Source organism: Cryptomeria japonica, chromosome 11 (genome assembly GCF_030272615.1).
Source record: "Cryptomeria japonica chromosome 11, Sugi_1.0, whole genome shotgun sequence".
In the NCBI taxonomy this organism is placed as follows: Eukaryota; Viridiplantae; Streptophyta; class Pinopsida; order Cupressales; family Cupressaceae; genus Cryptomeria; species Cryptomeria japonica.
The window spans coordinates 201,706,904-201,713,994 of record NC_081415.1 but is presented as its reverse complement, the minus strand read 5'-3'; positions in this window follow the sequence as shown (position 1 = coordinate 201,713,994).

The window sequence follows — 7,091 nt, the reverse complement described above, 5'->3', positions numbered from 1 at the left end:
AATTTCTATACCGAAGGCATTTAAGATCTTGCATCTTCCATCCTTGAATTATAGATCATAACCTTTATCAGTCATTTGTCCAACACTCAAAATATTATGCTTCAAACCTTCAACATACAAGACATCATCAATATTATGCTTACCATCAAAAGAAATAGAACCTCTCCCACAAATCACACAAGCTTTGTCATCTCCAAATCTAACTATTCCACCATAATATCTTTCTATACTCACAAATTTTCTTTTATCACCAATCATATGATGTGAACAATCACTATCAATGACCCATTCATCTTTCTCTCCAACTGTACCAACTAAGGCTTTCTCCTCAATAGTACAGCTAGTAGAATCAACAGGTACAGGTCCATCTTTCTTAATGGAAAGGAATATAACTTCATCTCCTTTTTATTCTTCATCTGTAATACCTTCATCAACAATATAATAATAGTTCTTTTGATACCTATACTTCCAGTTAGACTTGTAAGGCTTATCATACTTATCATGCTTTTCATATTTGTCATTCCTATCATTCTTATCAAACTTATCACCTTCATATAGAATCTCAAGCTTCACCAAGATCTCATGTGTGGTCTCAAGTCCCATTTCATTTGTCACCTCAAAAATAGTTAGGGCACTAAGAAATGCTTCCTTCACTCTAATATTATGTTCAACTTCCTTGATCTCATTAGAAGTAGTCGATCTATTGAGAGGAATAGTATAGGCACTCTTTGTAATCTTCCAATAATATTCACCGAGACATTTCAACTGCACTTCCATTTGCTCCTTTCATATATCATAGTTACTCCCATCAAATCTTAGACTATCCTTATTAAAGATAACACCTTGAGTTGCCATCCTGGATCTCTTCAAGTGATTAAGCTTCTATTGAAGGATATAGCTCTGATACCAATTCTTATCAACAACCAAGAAGGAAGACTGAAAGGGGGGGGGTGATGAACTTGTAAGGAACTAAGAGGGGGGGTGAATCAGTACAAGTAAAAATAATATAAATCTAATTATCAATTTCACTAACTTAAACTCAATAGGCATATAAGAAATAACACCAAGTAAGAAAACACCACATAAAGTATAAACCACATGACACAAGAGGTTATACATGGAAAACCAAAATGGGAAAAACCATAGTGGGAGTTAGTACCCACAAATATCCACCATCTACAGTATAGAGATCTGACCCGTTAAGGTCTACAACAACCAGTTAGGGGCACACCCTATCAGGAATATCTAAGCTCGGTTAAGAGCTATACAATAAGGCTTGTGAGGACCATCCATGTTAGGAGCTACCCACACTATTGGGATTTACAAACACAAGTTAATGTGTCACCTAGTTATAGGATTTAATGATCATACCTGTTAGGATCCGACTGCACTCTGTTAAGAGTGACCTTGTGAGAGGATTTTCTTCTGCAACTATTAGGGAGACAACAAGTTCAAATGATTTTAGTATAAAACCATCAATGTTTGATAAGATCCACTTCAAAAGATTACAACATCACATATACTTCATCTTAGAACTCCTCTGATCATTGCAATATCAAAAAGACAAAATTCAGTAATGATTTCTTACACATTCAAGCTCGTAATCATATATGCCTTCATACCTCATCACACATCTTAAAAACATTATTAGGTCAGCTAGAACCTTGGAAAAATTCCCTAGGTTCAATGAATCTAGACAATATTTCATTGCACACCTTACTTATGTTGGCCACTGACATAACAAATCCAATTCTGTGTTGTTTTACCGATCTAAGTGATTCTCATCACTACCGGTTAAGTCTCTATCAGAATACCTTCTCTGTCAATCAAATCTCATTCATCTGATTGAATTTGTACATATAGTCATGAACATAACTTCATCTGGCAATCTCCATTGCTATTGCAAAACCATATCATCCCATTCTTCATTAATTTCCTGTACCAGTTGTCAAAATATTATTTTGTCTGTCTTTTACCAATTAAAGTCCTAATTACCGATTCTGATAAAAACTGTCTCTGCTTACTGGTTAAGCTTGATCGATTGAACTGTATGACTCAGATGACTCTAGAAACATAGTTGCCATCAATGACAACATACAACATAGTCATCATACAACAATCTAATCTCTTTACAAAACACATGTACCAGTTGCATCAACCAAACAAACAATTACCGGTTTAGATCAAATGATCAAATGCCAACATTCTCCCCCTTTGGCATTAATGGCAATACTTAGGAAAAAAATTGTAAACTAAGCATGGAAGAAAAAAATTGACTACATGACATGTACTACCCCTTACCAATTGCATGCTTGTTATACAAAAATGAAATTTACTCCTATTACTCCCCCTTTACATTACATACAAATTTTTTATTGACTCTTTAACTATTACTCCCCCTTTGACAGCAATGCCAAACAAAGAAGTAAAATACATGAAAGATATATAAATTGTACAAAAAATTTTATATAAGAGCATATATATAGATATAAGAGTCATAAAGTCTTTACAAACCAATTTTAGAAAAAACATCACTAAAATGAAATGTCAACGATTTTAGATCATTATCCCTTGTCTTTAACAGTGCGTTGGTAATCTCAACATGTGTCTTTATCTTTCCTACTATTTCCTCCATCGCATCAGCTCTTCTTATTTCCAGAGTAACTAAGATAGCCTCTGACTCCTTGTACACTCGCTGTAAAATTTCCACTTTAGTAATCAGTTGAGTCTGGAGCTCCTTCAATGATCTTACCCATTTGACCAGCTCATGTTCATACACTTCAAGTTTGTGATGGAGTTCTACAACTGATCTACCAAAATGAATAGATGAGTTATTCAGTGGTCTAAATGTTTCACTCAAGATTTCAAGTTCTTTCTCAGCATCTTCCCTTATCTCCTTCAAATTAGCACAAAATAGTAAAAATTTTAAAACAGTAGCCAAAATCTTTCCTCCGGTTTCCTGTCCATTCTTCAACAAGTCTTATTAACCGTAAGAGCTACCTTACCATTATCTATCTCAGACATCAGTTGTTCTATCCTTCTCTTCTTGTAGTCCTTTTCAACTGATATGTATGTTGCATCTTCAAAATTCTTGAGTTGATCTCTGACATCGGTAACCAACTATCCAAGTTTATCAATGGGAGTAACAAAACTTTCAGTATTAGTCTCCAGTAGGAGACTAGACAAAATATCAACTGTTGTCTTGATTGTTTCTGCTTTTTTCTGTTGTTCCTTCATTCTCTTCTTTTGAGCTCTAAATTGCATTACTGTTGCAATCTCCATCAATTGAGAGGAACTCAGATTGTCCATATCAATAGGCCCTTTAATACTAACCGAGTCATCATCATCATTAATTATTTTCTTCTCCTTTGTCTCATTTTCTCTGCCTTTTCTTTCTATGCCTTATCTTCTTCAGTGGTGTCCTTGACCGGTGGTGGTTGAGTTTCCACATTTTGTTCATTCACCGGTGCTTCCTTATCCTTCTTTTCATCAGTCTTTTCCTTTTGACTGTCGTTAATATTTACATTTACACTTACGGATGGAATTTGAGTATCAGTAGGCTATGCATTCACCGGTGGCTCATCAAAGCTCTATTCTACAAATTTTTTCTCCACTTGTTCCTCTTGCTACTCATTTTTTTCAAACATCTGAACATCAACATCAAATATATCTATATTATCAGCAGTATTATCAACATTGTCTCTGATGTTATCATCAGGAATGATCGTTGATTCAGTATCAATAGGATCATCTTGCATATACTTGTTATCTGGTTCAAAATATGTGATCTTAACACCTTTAGGAATTTATTCTGCCTTTAGCCTTTTAGACTATCTTTCTCAACTTGTTCATCTTTTTCCTCTTCTTCATCCGAGATGAGACCTAAAGCCTTCTTGATCAAAATCTCAGTCTTTTTCTGGACTGCTTCGGTCTCTCCTATTAACATTCTTATTAATCTCCTTTTGGATTTGAATGATGCTTTTGCATTGATCTTTATTGCTTCAATATCCTCTTCACTTGCTTCCAGTTGCAGGTGCTTAAAGATATAATCAATGAATTCTTTGTCTTGGCTAATGGCAACCTGCCACCTTGCATCAATCAAGCTATACAAATAAATTAGAATCTGCCCTTGTAGCTCAATAAGGGCTCTGCTAAATTTATTCATACTGAATATGACTGCATCTTCAATCTCCCTTTGTTGCTTTTAAGATAAATGAATAAACAATGTGTCCAAACCTTTGTATATCCCATAATCCGTAATTATTTTGACCATCCTATTGAAATATTCTTCTAATGTAAATGGTTTCTTAGATGTTTTACCCTTACCGGTTGTCTTAGGATTCTTAACAATTTCTCTAAGTGCTCTTTTATTCTCCTGATTCAGTAGCCTTTTCATCATTTCCTGGTTTGTGGGCTTGTTACTTATTCCTCTTTCTGGTTTGTACTGGTGCAGCGAGTGGATCAACAGTTTGCTTCTTTCTCCGGAACTGGATTTTAGATGGTTTACCCCTTTGTGATTCAGCTAGTTTCTCTGTTATTTCTTTTTTCTTCTTCTTTTCTGTCGCTTTGGCTTTTGCAGCTCTAGTCTTATCGGTAGGGGTACCGGTAGGTACACTAGATGCTTCACCTTCTCCGTTGTGTGCTTTGCCCTAGCTGCTGCTATCTATTCTTTTGTAAATCCTTCCTCCTCAATGAATGCTTCTACCTCCTTGCTTATCTGGTTTGCCGTTACTAGTCTCTATAGCTCAGAGTGGACTTGTAGTGATTTTTCTTTGTATGTCCCAAATCTCTGTAGTGGTATCCACTGGTTGCTCTAACAGATGATCAGCATAAGCAATGAGTAGATCCTTGTATACCTCATATTCTATAGGTAATACCCATGTGGTTCTAGGGATAACTGCTTCCATCATACAAGTATTTGTATCCACCATGAAACAGATTGTTTTCTCATACCGGTTAACTACTTCTGTTAGTATACACTCTCTAGTATGCATTTTCTTTTTAAAATCCTTGAAGTAACCCCAAGAAATATTATCAAACTTTTCCTTTAGCATCCTAATGTTGTTCTTCATCTATAGTAGTGTAGGAGTACCTTCAATCCATTAAACATCTCTAATATTGGGGAAATAGTTTTGAAAATAGAAGAATAAACCTAAAATCAATTGACCAAATTTGAATCTCAACTTCTTGTCTTTCTTCACAACTTCTAGATTCACCCTATATTGGCTTCTTAGTGCCTCAACCAAATCATAATCAACATTCTCTTTTGCCATTTGATAGGCAGTATGAATAGCTATTTTCAGTATACTGTTCATTTTGCTTGAATAGTAAATCCTATACCCGATCACCATAGAGACATATTTCACTACTAGATCATTCATGTTGTTTATTGTCATGGCTCTACCATCCCATTTTGATCTGGTCAACTTATCGACATCATTATTTGATATTGATCTTAGTAAGGGTACTTCATCGGTTGAGCAAAATCCGATTATTGCATGGATAACTTCTTTGGTTATTTTATGTAGTCGATTCAACCAAATAAATTGATCATGAATCTGACTCAAAACAAATATGACTAGCTCATTATCAAAATCATTAATGAAGTTGATTGCATGATGGAACCCTTTCTCGGTGACATTCTTAAATTGTTCTTTCAGTATGCCCTAGTCATCACACAATGATTTATACTGGTCACAAATAATTGATACACCCATGTCCTCTAGTTTGTAGTGATAAAATGATTTGACATCTTCAATGTGCAAAACTCCATATGATACACTAGATAGGGCACCAATAGGGTCTATTTCGTCTTATTTAAATGGATGATGTTTGAACTCCAGTCATGGCCTCTCGATCACATCAACAAGAGGAAAAGTATCCATACTAAAATATGCAAAATCTCAAAGCAAAGAGTAATATGTTTTTGATAAATACCTTTCCTGCTTCTTAACTAGGGTACCACACTGACAAAACCTTCAATACTCGATCATCGATTCACAATGCACTTCCAATCACCTCAGATCTTTGCTAAACATGCTGAATATTGCAATCACAAACTTTCTCTACTCTGTTCGCTCACCAAATGCTCTTAAGATCACAATGTGAAAAAGGAAATTCAAAATGTTCTTTTTATTTGCTTTCTATCTACCACATTAAATTCTTTAGTTGACAAAACCCTAAAATGTCTTTAAAACACTCTTAAGCATATTATCCATTGCTAAAACTGAATGTTATTTACCAGTTATGATTCAAAAAGACTTATAAACATCAAAATGCATTAGAATATGCAGATTTAACTTACAGTACTTCATACAGAGGTTCATCTCAAGATTTGACAATAGTACACCCCAAGTTGTAGAAACAACTTAGTTTTCTGGTAATGGATTCTCCACACTAGGTGAAGAATTTGATTCCTCAAATGGTTTGTCATCACTCTTCTTCTTCCAAATTCTATTCATCTGAACTCTGGTTTCTTCATTATCAACTTTTTGCTTTCCTTTCCGGTCTGCAGAATGATTCACCGATTGGTTCTTCTATGTTCTGCAAAACTTAGCAATGTTTCTTGGTTTGTTACAATGATAACATGCCATTCCAGATGCTATCCACGGTCCTGCATTGCCTCTACCTATCCTTCTTCTATAGTTTATTGCTACATGTCCATAATTGTTGTAGATTGAACAAATCACATTAACTCTTCTCTCCATCTCATAGGGACTAGACTGGTTGACATAGGGTCTTTGCTAATTAGTGTTTCTCCACTCATTGTAATTCCTTCTCCAATCACCAATAGTTCTTGGATTCATTTGAGGTGTTGGATTATTAGCTCCATACATGTATTCGATAGATTTGTGCCCATATATGTTGCATGTATAGCAGTAACCTTCAAATTTTCTAGGCACATATCTAGTATTAGGTCTATAACCAGTATTAGCATCGGATTTTATTCTACAAACATTAGTAGTATGTCATGGTTTATGATAATTAAAACAAACAGGTTTGTAAGTTTTCTTACCAGTAGGTTTTTGAGCCCTAGGAGCTATTTTACATTCATGCATGTTGCTCTAGGTACCGAAAGGTTCTCCTTTGTC